General features: G+C 40.2%; 1 long non-coding RNA gene and 1 pseudogene across 1 annotated transcript in view; both read left to right on the top strand.

The window, feature by feature from the left end:
* LOC145462502 (uncharacterized) overlaps positions 1–16069 on the top strand; it is a 212152-nt gene that overhangs the window by 23450 nt on the left and 172633 nt on the right. The window lies entirely within an intron of this gene.
* The window catches only part of LOC145462453 (uncharacterized), a 31507-nt pseudogene continuing 22390 nt past the window's right edge, over positions 6953–16069 (top strand).

The raw sequence follows: 16069 nt of genomic DNA, 5'->3' as shown, positions 1-16069 counted from the left end.
TGCACTGACCACTCGTCGGTTTACTTCGCTGAGATGACCGGAGAACGAGCGTTACTACACTACATGTAAGTGTTGTTTGAGCAAATGAGCATTTTTAATTGTAAATTTACAAAAATAAAGCTTCTCATCATAAACAGAGACAGTTCAATTGTTTTCTGTCGTTGTTTTACTTCTTAGTATAATTTCTGCCTTCGTAATAAAATTAATGTCTTTATCGAAGCACTGTTTAGGTTGAGAATTGGTGTATTTCGCTACAGCTGTACATGTTTTGTCGGCGGGAATCTAGCAAAACTTGTTATTTAGTACAGTTTTAACACTAGTGTTGCTAACAATGGTCTCTGTGAGCCATATTTACTGCAGAAAAATAGCTCGCTTCCAGTGCGTTTGTCTGAGTCACAGGGGATGTTTAATTTGGGTCAAATTTGTCAAAATTCCGAAGCAAAAATTTGGAAGCCAACTTACCGTCATCAACCCGTGCTCTGTTCTCTGATAAAGCACGCTGTCTCAGCCAATCAGAGCGCGCGTTATATGGAAACTTTATTATAATTGTACATATGTGATCAAGTACTGTTTTGTGGTCAGTTGTACAACTTGACATCCACTGTTTCTAATGCTTGCCCCTTACTAGTAAATTATGTCAAGGTCCTCTCTCTGTTTCAATGAGCCAGTTGATATTGAAGTCTCCAACAATGATAATATTATCTAGTGAAATGCCGTTTAATACTTCAGAGATTGCTCGACAAAGGTGTCTTACAGGTACCTTTGGTGAGCGATATATGCCTAGTATTGTTCAATCCTTGTGGCTGGTAATCTCAATTACAGTAACCTCAATACCATGTATGTTGTGACAGTAGGGATACCCAGATAGGTACCGGATTCTGTTATACACAGCTGTACTACAATAAGGTCTTGATGCATTATTGGAAACAGGATTATCAGTTCAGAAGAGAGAATAACCAGCCATGCCATACAACCCATTATTATCTTGAGAACTAAATCTTGTTTCTGCAAAAATGTTAACATGAGCACTTGAATAATTTAAGTCTGTGAAGAGACCTTGTATTAAGAAAACACAGTTTAAGAAGGGATGGTGTTATGTCATATAGAGGGGATATGCAAAGCTTGAGTTTTGCAATTGTTCTTAATCTCTCCATTTCCCTCTTAACATATGTATTAACAGCAATCTTGCTTTCACACTTCACTGGTTTCTTTGTCTACAGTCTTTTCAGTATTACATATATCACTTATACGTTCATTACAGCTAGCTTGAGAATTATCTTCACTCTCAGTTTCATTTTGCAAGTTTATATTACAGCTTGCCACCCTGTCTTCACTAAAGGATATTTCTTGTTCTCTATAAAGGTTACTGTTGTCAGCCAGTCAGTTTGCTGTTTGTAAAATTTTTATATGGTCTTACATTTAAAGACTGTGCTGAAGCTTTATATTGCAATCGCCTTTTTAGTTGAACTTTTATTGTTCCACTCTCTTGGGGTAACCGTGGTAAAATGTTAACAGTACTATTAACATCTGCTGGTACATTGACAACATTTCCTCGGGGTTTGAAATAATTTTTTTCGTTCGGAAGCCAGTTGGTGACTAACGGAAAAATTTTGGACTCCAGATCGTAAATTTTGGTTGCCAACTTATGTTATAAACAACTTACACAAGAACACAATTTTATACGTTACTTTTCATGCAAGGAAAGTCACAATTGAAGAGCGAAACAATTAGAAACAACATGAGTAACACTTAGTTATAAAGCTACAGTTGTTCTCAGGTGATATGTCTCTGGTCCGAAGGTGATGGTTGTCTCCATTGTCATTTTAAATGAAGCAAAGCATAAAACGTTTCAAGTCCGTGGTTTTCATTGTGAGACAAACACGGGTCCTTGCGTATTTTCCCTTTGCTACTTCTTCGAAATGCCGTTCTTTATTTTCGACTTGCTTTCCAGGAAGGATTCAAAGTTTGGATTAACCCTTTGGCTGAATCTTCATTCCCCGCACGTAAAAAACTCACGTAATTCCTTTATCTGCCGCCATTTTCGCGGCAAATGAAAAGCACATGTTGTTGAAGTGCACCTGCGATCCCAGTTTCGGAAGAAGCCGCTGAAGCAATATGGCGCGCCTTGAACGCAGTATCGACGTGTCGAAATACATTCAAATTTTTTCGATTATCTTGTAATATTCAGACATTATTTTATTGGGAACGGAAAGGTGAGTTGTATACTAGCTACCATATCCGATTGATTTCCTAATATAAAGCTTTAAAAACAAAAGTTGTGTCATGGTTTTCTTTAGTTATCGCACAAAACGCGAGTCGCCAGCTGGCGACCAGTTCTGAAAATTTAGTTGCCAGTGCTCAATTTATGGTCGCATTGGCGACCAGTGAGTTGCAATTTCGAGCCCTGTTCCTTTTATTTTCAACTGATTTCCTCTTGGAGCTTGCATAAGCTTTTGAAAAGCTAATCTAGGTGCTAGAAGTCTGCACTCCAACTCATTTAAATCATACTATATTAGCTGCACAGGGTGGTATTTTGTTTTGAGATTTTTGTCACAAGACTGACAGATCCATTTAATATTATCAACACTGATTTTAGTTAGGAAATATTTTCCTTCATTAGTGTTGGAAAGTCTTAGCTTTTCAGCAGCAACAACACTGTCTATACCACAACTAGTCACAACAAGAACAAATGTACAGTGGACCTCTAGAAACAAAAGCATGAATTTTTGGATTTCATCAGTAATGGTTAAATTAGTGGAAATACTTTTGCGATACTCTCGTTGTGTTAGCAGTCCCTTTTCCCTACGTTCAACAGATTCATTTGCAATTTTTTTTCTTTCTGATACTGACATTTGTTTGCCAATCTCTTTTCTCTACATCCAACAGATTCATTTGCAATTTTTTTCTTTTTGATACTGACGTTTGTTTGCCAATCTCTTTTCTCTACATCCAACAGATTCATTTGCAGTTTTTTCTTTCTGACGTTGCCTTGTCAGTCTCTTTTGTCTGGATTCCAAAGATTCATTACCATTTTTTTCTTTTTGATACTTACACTGACTCGCAAGCCTTTTTTGTCTTGATTCAACAGATTCACTTGCACGTTTCTTTCTGCTGTTTTCACGCATTTGTGCCAGCCTTTTTTGCCTAGATTCTTCACTTTCATTTGCCCTTCTCTTTTTCTCATATTCATGTTGTACAATCAGCTGTTTTTCCATTACTTGTTGACACATTTCTGCTGTTTCACCCGAACACTTTCGTTTTCTGTTAATGACTTGTTTTGGATTATTTTTAACACTCAAAGACAACTGATCATTCTTTTGGCTACTGTGAACATTTTCCAGTTCAAGTTGACAATCAGAGATAAAGACACCTTTAATTTCAAAAGGAACATCCTCTGTTTCTAAGAAAGACATTTGAAAATATGATACAAGGTTTTAAAGGCCTTCAATGCTGAGCAAAGTACATTTCCCAAATGAGTGGGGCATACCATAAAAATCCTTTGCATGAGAGTCGAAAATTTTAAAGCTTTGTTCAGAACTTTTAAACAGTCCAACTGCACTGATGCCAGCAGTTAACAAACAACAATTGTAGTTTAATCTTACTCTAGAACTTGAAAATACTTCTACCAGTGAATTTTGAAGAGTCATGAACAAACTTCCAGTTAATGAATCACTGTATTTTAATGTGTATACTTTGTTGTACAGTGAAACAATGCATGGAACATCAGTTAACAGCAAATAATCATTGGCCTGCACAGAATATCTTGTAGAAACATATAGATTATTTCCAACGGTCAAAATATTGTTCAAAGTGGAAGAAGACCATTCACTGATATGTTCTATTTGATGCTTGCCAGCATTTTCACCAAAGAATGCTTCATTTCCTTGACTGTAGTCAGCAGACACTGTTCTCATCGCGTCAATGAGATCAAATATCGTAGGACCCGGATTTTCCTCCACATCATTTGCCTGTCTTATATTAAGGCAATGGAATATAAACATTGTAGCACATTATTTGTGTAAACCAAAACACTACTTGATTCCATCAAACGATCCTTAAAACGCGCTGAGGTATCTTTTGTTTTCACGAAATTGTCATGAGAGCCGATCCTTGAACGAAATTAGTGAATGGAGATCCCCATATTTTCTTCTGATCGAGTCAAAAAGCACTCTAAGTTTGGGACACTTGTGAGGCAGTCTGAGACAATTTGAGACTCTGTCGTACAACCCGCACAAATCAGTAAGACAAATATATAAATATGGCTTTTATATACGAGAGTGCAATGACTCCTTGCAATATAGCTGGCACAACTCACTTAATACAATAAAAAAAAGTCAGAAATGAAGAGGACTTCTCGTTACCTTGCAAATTAATCGCACCGAGAAAACAAGTCGAAATTCGCCAAAGGCAACAGTCGAGAAGAGTAATGGCCGCCACACACAAACACACGGTAGCCCAGAAGGGTCACCAACCATTTTTGTTTTTGTTTTGTTTTTAATTTTGTTTTTTTGTTTTTTTATTTTAATTTTGTATTTTTAAGTTTTGTTTATGTTTTTCTTTTTTTTATTTTGTTTTTGTAATTTCTGTTTTAGTTTTCGTTTGCCTTTTGTTTTAATTTTGGCTTCTGTTTTGCGTTTTTTGCGTTCAAAAAGGAAACAAAACCAAAAACGTTAAACAAAAGCAAACAGGAGAAAAACAGAGACAGGCCTCCACGGACTCCCAAATTTTAAAGCTAAATTGCTACAACTGTGTACTCTCGTGCAAGCTGCCAGGATAATGCCCTCTGACAGTGTATTGAGATTTATATATCAAGACAGTGTCTCAAAGTTCGACCAATAGGTACAGCTGTACTATCAACTAAATAGACGCAACGTGGCGAGCTTGTTAGCAATGAACGGAGCTAACAAATATATGGGCCAATCTAAGAGAAGCTAAGATATTTTGCTAGATTATACCGCGAGATAGAAGCTAAAATACAGACTTGAATAGTGTTTGTGCAAACTGCTAGAATAAGGGAACGTTCATTCATGAATTGAGCATTCAGTATTATACTATTGTTTATCCTGTTGAATTGCGTGACAAACGTCAACAGCCTAACCCTCAAGGGGTGTCATGTACCGACCGGTTAAAGCGGTGTTGATGTCACTATTTCGTTATTGAAACTAAGAGTAGATGTAATGCAACCAGGTAAAAGATAACAAAAATACGCAAACAACAATATGGCGTAATTGAGGCGGACGCAGCCCTGTGGCAGGGTTTACGCGACTTCACGATAGGTGCACAAACTAAAAGCCTCACTTATTCCCCCGCTAACGTGGGAACAGAGCAAAAGTATTGAAAGAGCCTTTCTTATCTCTCCAGCACAGCACAGGCCGGATCGGACAAAATAAAGGCTAGGATACAAGATGGCAAGACACAAGCAATGCCAAAGCTTGGGGGAAGTCGCTACGCAGACTTAACCGCCACAGATGCATGCACGGCATGCATCCCCCCAAAGCAAGGCCGAAACTAAAGAAAATTGCCTGATACGCTAGCCATTTTTGGAGCGGCAGAAAGTAACACTGATTCTGGAGTGCGTATATAAATCTGGTAACAATCGGACGACCAGCGACCTGACACCTTAATTAACCAGTCTGGTAGGCACGCAGCTGCGGCAGCGGACGCCGCTCCTCTACGAAAGCTGTGACCCTTAAGGCTCTCTTGTGGGGGTCCCGCGCTTCTTGCAGAATCCTGAAGTTCGTGCGTGACAGAGGACCGGGTGAGGTAACGACGGAAATAGAACAATGGCCCCTAACGTGGTTTCGCTAGGAGAGAGTATTGTTGCATTGCCGAGACAGGGCACAACAAAGAAGGACAACGGGCAACGATGAGGGATTGCCCTGCCCTAAAACTATCCGTTTTTGAAGGCTTAAGGGTAACAAGCAAGCGCTGTTTGCAGGCCAGCCTGAGACTAGAACAAAAAGTAACGCATGCCTTGGTAAGATTAAACTTAGAACTGAAACTGTGTACCTCCGGAGAGGTAAACTCGCTACACCTAAGAAAGGCGAAAAAGGCAAGGGTGAAGGCAGCCCATATCATGGAGAACTCCCTTGGCCCCAGCCAACTACGTAAGATGGGGCGAATGGATAATAGTACGCCCGGAGTGACAGGTTGTCTCCGGATACGAGGAGACCCTTGATAACGGAGAATTCCCCTTAAAATCTTTTTTAGGAGGAGTCGTCCCCTTAAAGGGTCTTTGTAACCAGAAATAATCTGGAGATTGCGAACGGCTGCTAAATAAGTCTTAATTGTACCATGGCGAACTGTACGGGCCAAATAGGAAGAAAAATAGATCAGGGTTCCCTCTGATGCTTGGAGAATGTTACCTGTCGGAGTTGTTAGTCTGTTCATGAGACAAAACTGAATGAAACGCTTCTCCCCAGAGGTATACATGCGGTTTGTGTTCCACAACAAGGCCCAGTTGGCATACTTAAAAGACTTCATCTTTCAGAGAGTCATGAAGGAAGGCGGGATGGTGCAGGGGGTCTGGTCGGCACCGGAAGCGAGTTCCCTGAATCGTTGAACCTGAAAACGGGACAGGGCGTCAGCTATTTCGTCGTTCACCCCGGGGACGTGACGTGCCCTAACCAGGAAATAATGCTTCATGGAAATAAGTACTGAGAAACGAACCAGATCCATGACCCTAGGGGCTTTGGAATGACCCGAGTTAATGATAGCAACAACGCTCTGGTTATCACACCAGAATTGAAGGCGTTTGCCGGAAAATTGGGGGTACCATAGTGCGCAGGCAAGAACAATAGGGAAGAGTTCTTGCCGTTCAATACTTAACCCTTTGGTCTTGTTAATGAGTAAATGAGGGGGCCACATGCCCTGGAACCATTTACCATTGAAAAAACCTCCAAACCCAACTGTACTAGCTGCATCAGTATATCAGATAGCTGCAAGTCGGGGGAAGAGGTGACCCAGGAATCAAGGAAAAAAGATCGCCCGTTCCATTGGGCGAGAAATACTTTCCACATCTGAATATCCCTAGAAAATTCCTTGTTGAAACGGATATGATGAAAACGATTTTTTTTTCCCCGGGTGAGGTTTATGATGCGCTGAAGGAAGGTTCTACCCGGGACTACTACTTTGCAGGCGATTTGCAGAGTACCGATAACGGATATTAGGCGACAACTCTTGCAGGAGTTTGAACAATTCACGAGAAGAATGCGCCTCCAATACATATATCACGGCCAAGATAAAGAACCACATCCTTTTCATGTCAAATCAAATTGGATGCCTCCGGTTCAACAATCCATCACCCTTGAAAGCTATTTAGAAAGTGTCAAAACACAACTTGTTGACATCAGAATCAATAAGCCCAAAAATAATTTGTCACGCAATGAGATGGCAGCTTTAAAAGAGCTCAAGAATAACTCTGCCATAAACCTCGAAAAAGCGGACAAAGGAACAACAACGGTCATCATGAATAAATCAAACAAAATACAAGAGGCTGAAGTGCAACTCGAGAACAGAGAGCACTATAAACCTCTCGGAGCACCGATGGTGAACACCACACAAACAAAGGTCAACCATATCATTGACAAACTGCATCGGGGCAAACACATCGATGACATGACAAAAAAATGGCTTTCTCAAACCACCAGCCCGCCTAGAATTCCTGTCTTCTACACGCTTACGAAAATTCACAAACCTATTCTGGTCGGAAGACCGATCACCTCAGTTTGTGACGGCCCAACTGAAAGAATATCCTCTTTTGTGGATACATTGCTACAGCCTATCGCACAAAAAACAACAATCCTACATAAAGGATACAACTGATTTCATCAACTTTATAGAAAAAACAAAGATAGGCCAAGACACAATTTTAGTAACAATGGACGTTTCTAGCCTGTACACAAATATACCACAAGAGGAGGGAACAGAAATAGTATGCAAAGCTTATGAGACGTTCCACAACTATGATCCTCCGATTCCCACACACTATCTAAGGGAAATGCTTGGTGTAATCCTAACAGAGAACTCATTTGAGTTCAATGGAAAAAATTATCTCCCAACCCATGGTGTCGCAATGGGCACAAAGACAGCAGTGTCTTTTGCAAATATATTCATGGCGGAGATCGAAACAAATTTAATCGAACAAAACAATACCAAGCTAAGTGAATGGAAACGTTACATTGATGACGTTTTCTCTCTTTGGGACTGTAAAAGAAATGAAGTGGATCGTTTCATTGAACAAGCTGACACATTCCACCCAACAATAAAATTCACGGCCGAAATATCAGAGAGCGAAATAACTTTCCTTCATACAGTGGTGTTCAAAGGAGAGAGATTCATAGAAAAATCCATCCTGGACATCAAAACGCACTACAAGCCGACCGAAACGTTTAATACACCCATTTTACCTCGTGTCACCCCCCGGGGGTAAAAAGAGACTTTATCAAAGACGAAGCAATAAGACTGCTTAGAACAAACTCTTCAAAAACAACATTTGAAGAGTGCCTTGCAAACTTCAAACGACGCCTCGAAGCACGCGGGTATCCGAAGAAATATATAGAAAGGTCCCTGTCAGAGGTTATCTTTGACTCAAGACAATCGGCTCTTAAACCGCAAAAAGAAAAAACGGCAGAGAGACTATTGCCTTTTGTCACTACATACCACCCTGAAGTAAAGAAACTTAACAAAATCGTGATGGAAAACTGGAGTTCCATAGAAAATCAGCCTCTGCTGAAAACAATTTTTTAAAAGCCTCCGATCATATCTTACAAAAGAGGTAAATCTAAGACGTGCTTGTAAGAGCAAAACTATAATCTGAAGGCTTTTTATAATGCGACGCAACCACAAAAGCCACAGTGGGAGTTCGTGCAGGTCTGTCTCTGTTTTTTCCTGACAAAAATTTAAGAAACAAAAACGAAAACAAACACAAAAATTAACAAAACAAAGACGAAAAAAAAAAAAAACAAAAATTAAAAGACAGAAAAAACCAAAAACGGAAACAAAAATTTAAAAAAAAAAACGAAAATGAAAACGAAAATTAAAACAAATATTAAAAAAATAAAAATGGTAGGTGACCCTTCTGGGCTGCCGTACAAACACTAATTCCCAGGGTCATTCCCAGTGTCCTCTCTCTTCTCAATAGAAACCACGTGACAAACACTTGGCTCTCGTATACTCTCTCGTATACAAATAAATAAAGAAAGAAATATAAGGCCCTGTTAGGGTATATCCCCTGTCTGAAATTCGCCACCAGCCATGTCGGCATTTCGCAAGATTCCTATGTAGCGTGTCAGAATTTCGTCTAAGAGGGACTGTGTCGGGAAATTTGACCTTGTTCGATTAAAACGAAGTAGCCTGCAGTACAGGCGGATTAGCGAGCTCTAGCGCGATACACGAGCGCGCGCGAAGCGCGAGAACAGGGCGGCGAGAACGAGGGCGAAGTGCGAGGCGAGAAAAATCCGCCTCGCACCATTGTTTATGCTCTTCCAACCGTTCGCCTGGCGAACGGTTTTGTTGATTGGTTCCTTTAAGCCAGGTGACGTCAGACGCGAGAAAAAACAAAATGTGTTTGATTCGGGTGACAAGCCTACACGGACTCCTGCGGCTTGTGACATTTCTATATTTGCCGTTCTCTCATGAATTCCAGCCTCGCAACCTTTTATTTTGCTCTTCACTTGGTTTTGAAGGGCACTTAATGTTGTGTTATCAGGATGATTTTTTTAAAAGTAGGGTAGAGCCGTTGGACTGTTAGAGGTCAGAACTCTGCATAGTTTCAGCTGTTATCTATCGCTTTGTAGAGTTTGACACCTCTGTAATTTGCCATGTGCCGAGTAGTGTGGTTTGTCTCGCCTCATTTCTATTGCAGAAATGTATGTTTATGCAGAAATGTATCTCTTTAATTATTCGCTCTGGAGGGACAAAGTCGGTGATCATCAACGTTGATTATTGGCATTCTATATTGTGATGCCGTGCCCGGTTGTTAGATTAAAACTGTGTTAAGCTATATGGGTGTTCACCACGGATCATATTTAGCTTTGTCCGGCGTCGCCAGAGACTGCTGAGATCTGTTCTGTGTCGTCAAAGTTATGTTTCTTCCATCCTAAATTTGTTCGAGCTTTTCGTCTCCTGAGCTCGATGTTCAGGTTTACACTTCCTTTGTTCGTTTTGGCACAACATGATTTAAATTTAGCTAAATTTAGATGTTCACGTCTGTTGACTGTTTTGCGTCAGAAACGATTTCTGTGAAGTAGCGACTTTTGTTTCTCCTTGGCCAATTAGATTCCACGATAGAATAAAACTCGAGTGTTCCTCGCAGCAAATACCTCGCGCAGTAGTTCTAAGGCAACTTGAGCTAGACTGTGATTGGCTTAAAATTCCTACGTCACAGAAATCGTTTCCTGGCTCGGGTTCGCAGAAGTTATTTTCGGCGGAGACAAGCGACAGCCGGAAATACGTCTGCGTTCGCAGGCTAAAATAAGAAAGCCTGGGTTTCACGACCCGTCGACATCGCGCGTGAGAGAAGAAAACACATATAAAACTCTGGACGGAAATGCATCTTCACTTCGACCCAGACGTTTTAAACAATCACTGCATTCTCAGTTCCGGAATTCGTTGTCGGTCTATCTTGCCATTGGTGTCGCTTTCCCTATTTCGCTGGATTAGTCTGTCGTTCGTCGCTAATTCATAGCCCTCATGTCGCCGTTTCAATGCCATGTCGCTTGTCGGAATTTACCCCTAACAGGATCTAAAATATCGCCGGGCCTGACAAAGTGTGGGGAAATGTCACACAAAAATCCTTTGTTGTCCCTCATTAGCATTCGATTCGGCTCATGTGAAGTACGGCGTCTGAACTTTGCCTTAGCCTCTCAGCTCCAGATACTTCAGTAACTTGCAGCCTTTTATATCAATGGAACAATCTTCATTCTTCTAAATATTCACGTACAAACTTGACCGCTACCACGCACTTTTAATCTACTCACAGCTTGGGCTTAAGACGCAGGCAGCAAGTTCACCCGTTTGAAGCTTGGTTACCCTTGATTCTGCTGGATTTGAAGAGTCTTAAGGTAACAAGTTTCATTGATTTGCTTTGTCTTATTTTAAGACCAAATTCTGTTTCCACTATGTGAACGAAACTGTGTTGGTTTTCGGATCTTACTGAAAATCGACTTAGTAGGTATTCAGTCGCTTTTGCCGAATATTTCGGACAGAAATACATAACCTGGCGTTTCGTAATCACTTAGTCAAGTTGATTGTAATGAGGATTGTGATATTTCCTCGTCTTTTGACGGCCCGGCGGGCAAAAGCTTCTTACACGAAACTTTTTGAGCCACCTTTCGACAAATTATTTTGCCAGGACAAACAAAATGTAGAACATTATTGTCAGCTGTTCGTTATGTGCCGATAACAAATACTAAGAGCTAGACATCCAGTGACGTCAGCAACGGATAGTTTGAAGTTAATAATACGGCGTACCTGTACAAACTAATACTGTTGAGCCACGACTCTGATCATACGATACGACAATGTGCGGAAAATAGAGACACCGAGGAAAGGTTTGTGTGTTTCAGATGTTAACTATATTGCTAAAAAGTTAGAAAATAGTTCCACTAATTGCCAGTGATTAGTAATAGTAATTGGACCGAGTGGAGTACAATTCAGGGAGTAATCGCGCGAGTATTTCTAAATCTTGAATAAAATCTTAAATAAATCGTAAATAACGAACACGATTACCCTCTAAATTGCACGACATGAGGTCCAATTACCAATTATTATATGGTTTTGGCTTGTGGCCGATATAACGCGCGCTCTGATTGGCTAAGAGCGAAATCTGAGCGGTCATTATGCAGCCGTAATGCCCACGGGCCGATTACGGATTATGCAAATTAGGAAGAGCCCGATGAAAGCCGATTAAAAACAGTAAGAGAAGTAAATTTAATTCCGAGTAGCTAGAAGTTTTGGGATTTTTCCTTAATAAAATTTATATAGAAGTCGTTTTTCACTTACCAGTCGGTAACCTTGGCGAGCACTAGTGAAAAACAATCAAAGTTTGCCGAGTCTTAAGTAAAGCTAAAATCGCTAAGTGAAAAACACCATCGGCTGGTCTGTCATGCATCCTGAGCAGAACACCACGAGGAAACTTATAAGTTTTCATCTTAGTCACACCAATTACCGAAATTAAGCAACTCCGTCACGGTTCTCATCAAATAGATTCCCTCTCTTTAACACAAGCAAGTGTAAATCAGCTTCCAGGATCATCAGATGTCAACAATCGGGCGGTTTCTGTCGGTAGCAGTGTTCCTGATAACTGCAGGAAGTTTTAGACGTTCATTAAGCTTAAAAAGTTAATCCATGAATGCCAGAATGAAGAAGGCGAAGATATGTCGTCGAAAGCGAATGCGAAGATCGACTTATTTTAAGCAGTGCTTTCTGAAGGATTAGTATTTTGCTTCACCGAAAGACCGTTGGTTTGGACTATTTTGAAGCACTTTCTGTCTTTTCCATGTGCGTTGACGTTTCGCCACAAAAGTCAGAAAAACTCCCCCATCAAGTCGTGGCACCACGATACTAAAATACCTTTTTGAGGCTGGGACAATCATTTTTCCCGTAAAGAAATGTGTACTTTTAACGGAAGACGTAATACAGTGGTGAAGTTCACTGACTGTGCAGTTTTGCCCTGGGTTTGAGACGATGAATGAATCGGTAACGCGCGCATCGCCGGATGTAAATTGACGACTTCCGCTCGAATAATTTTTTCTTTTCTTCAATTCATGAGCCATATAATAAACAACTTAATAACCTCGACCGTTCGGTCGTTACGGGAAAATCTCAAACCTCGGCCTACCGTATTGACCTCGCTATCGCTCGTTTAATACGGCAAGGCCTCAGTTTGAGATTTTCCTGTAACGACCTCACTCTCGGTTATTAAGTAGTTATGAATCGTATCCATAACAAATTTCCGATTCAAAATGTCTTTTGAGAACTTGTTTTGAGCGAAAACGTCTGTAGCGAATTTCATAAGTTTTGAAAACTGTAGGAAACGTTGCGAAGGAAGCGTTACTGACGTGCGAAACATGTGGGTATCCAATTACAGGTATCCAGTTACAAAAAGTTCAAATTGGGATACCTGTAATTGGACGCCCACGTGATTGCGCTCCGATTACGTGACAAATAGGCGCGCGGGGAACCAATCACAATCGAGAATTTTGTTATAGATACGACTACAGACGATAGAAAGTTTGTTTGTAAAAATAACTGGACGTATTTTTAATATATCATTTTTTTTTCAGTGAGTTGAAAAAAGAAAACAATTTAGCACATGGTAAACAGCAATATTAGTTCATGTCACACGTTTATTTCAGTTAGAACTGGATTTTTACCAGGTTTCAAACTGCAAATGAATTTGTTTGAATTGCAGCTGTAGTAAAGGATTACAATTCCCCAATGATGTCATTTGTTGATTTAATCTACGTACCTGCCCAGACAAATTCTTGTTTCCTTTGCACGCCAACTATTTCATCTTTCGTTCATATTCCTGAAATAAACTCTAACATTCCAGAATGGCAGAACAAAGGACTTCAGTTTGAGCAAATTATTTCGGAAAATTAAAAAAAAATCAATGTGGCTCTCGGCCACATATAATTATTGGAACCGGTATTTCAAAATTTATGACATTTTGAACCATACTGTGCCTGCATATGACTTGACTTTGTTTTAGGCTAGTGTTACAGACTTTCTAAGAATATATCGTGTTATTTACATTATCGAGTGCTGACCGTAAGCAGGGTTATTCAGGCTAATCGAAGTGAAAGTCCGCTCTCCAGTTAGCCTGAATAGCACTCAGGTAAGCTTAAATAAGGCTCCGTTTAGCCTGATTACGATTTGCTCTCAATGATGAAAATGGTAACACGATTCCGCTAAAAAGTCTACAGTCTCCAGTCTGCATTTTATCCCCTATCTGCGGACAGCAGTCCGCTGTCTTCATTTTACACTGACCGATCTTTTTGGCCTTTTTACCCTGAACAGGGTGTGTCTGTTCTAAACTGGCGGCACAATTGCTCCAGTTCGTTGTTTCTCAGCAATCAGTTATTTAGCACGTCACCAAATCAACATCAGATAATTCTCTAGATAGAACAATACTTGAATTTGCAGCCAGCAGTTTCCTTTAATTACACTCAATTGTTCCCACTAAGCGAGGTTCTAAAATAGACGGTCAGTTGTCCTACAAAAAATAGGGTCAGGGTTTCAAACCAAACCAACACCCCTTCATGCATACCAAACACAGCCAAAGCACTCCCCCGCGAGCAGAGGAGGTTAATAAGTAGTTAATTATCAAATGGCATACTAAAAGCTGTTTGGCCGTTTCCTTTGTCCTGCCTGGCGGCCAACTCAATCGTTATTTGACACTGTGAATTCACTGTTCTTCTGAAATTGTGGCTCATCAGGGTAATAGGACTCACTCTAAGAGTTCCTAGTCACTCATTGTTTTCAGCGGCTTCAATTTTCAGGAAAAAAAACCCAGGCAATGATTTTTTAAAATTACCTTCTGCATGTTTTTACAGGCCCATAATCGGCCTGTGGGCGTTACAGGTCAATAATTCCCTACAATTAGCCAATCATAACACGCATTATATTGGCTACAAACACAAACCATATAATAATTACCAGTAATCTCTGGGTCCATACTCAAATAACTAAAATTACAACTAACTGGATGACTATGGCTCCTGGCCAAAGGAGCTCAGTCACAGTGTTTTGTTCTTTTTTTTGGCCACGTACAAAATCTCCTTTAAATGGAAGGAAACCTGAAAATAATAGTTTACTAAGATAGAAAAACATCAAGGAGATAGTAATGAACCATTAATTAACAAGGATGGTCAAGGATGGCGAAGATTGACACGGATTGCAAACGACAAATTTAAAAAATTGAGGCTAAACTTTCCAAAATGTGCAAACTGTAACTGAGCTCCTTTAAGTATGTTTCAGGGCTCGAAAAAAATTGAATTCTAGACAAGCAGCTCTCAAATTTTGCTTGCCCTGGGGAAGTCTTAAATGACGTTTTTTTAAATTTAGCTGACAGACAATTTGCCTGGGCCCTTGGGCATGTGACAATGAAAAGTTACTTGCCCAGCAGGAAAATCTACTCGTCCCGAACAAACGGACAGCACTCTTTTGAAGCCCTGATGTTTGATCCACTTCACTTTACTTTTATTGACATCTGAACCTCTCACCACACTTCAACCAAACGTAACAAATTTATTTAGTTTCAAATTACATTTACTTATCCTGAGTCTCCTGAACATTTGCCTAGCAAGCCTAGTGCAGCAGTTCAAACTCACACAGGCATCTTCCATCTCTCTTAGTCAGGACTGTTAGCTTCATAGTTCTCTACTCAACATTAGTGTATCAATCAGTTGGCTTTATTTATGTGGGTTGTTAGTAACATACATTAACACAAGTTTTAATAATTTCCATGTTACACATCCGCTTTGTCTAAAACAACTGTGAATTACAATACACAGGTTTTTTAACCCTCAGAAAGTAATGGGAACATGTCAAAGTAACAGCTACAATACCAGAAAATAAGAGCCCCTTTTGCCTGCTAAATCCAAAAGTAACGAGGGCTGCTACTTTCGAAATTCTACGGTAATACATGTGCCTTGAGAGACCTGAGTTTGATATCAGTAGTTGATACTGGGGTGTGGAATTTGACACTACATGAGAGGGGTAGGGAGAGTTGAACTAGACACAACACCATTCTTTGTTAAACCTTGTGGAGCCCGGCTGTGAGTGTGCAGACATGACAGAGGGAGACGAAAATGAAACAATTTATGAGTCGAACGTCCTTTTCAACGCTTCCCCAAATATCCAAGAGTTAAGCTTATGTTTATCCGTTGTGATCATTTAAAATGGTTCTCTATTCAGCTACCAAAAGATAGTAGCAGATGAACGGATAAAAATATTTTTGAAGTGGGTACGTGTAGCTCTCACTGAGTAACCGGCGCTTTCACGATGACCGGAAATTTTAATATAACAAAGGGACCTACCTTTCTGAAAACGTCTAGTTTCAAAG

This window comes from Orbicella franksi, chromosome 12 (genome assembly GCF_964199315.1).
Source record: "Orbicella franksi chromosome 12, jaOrbFran1.1, whole genome shotgun sequence".
NCBI classification, from domain to species: domain Eukaryota; kingdom Metazoa; phylum Cnidaria; class Anthozoa; order Scleractinia; family Merulinidae; genus Orbicella; species Orbicella franksi.
Note: the sequence above shows the minus strand (reverse complement) of the source record. Positions and strands in the feature narration are given on the sequence as shown.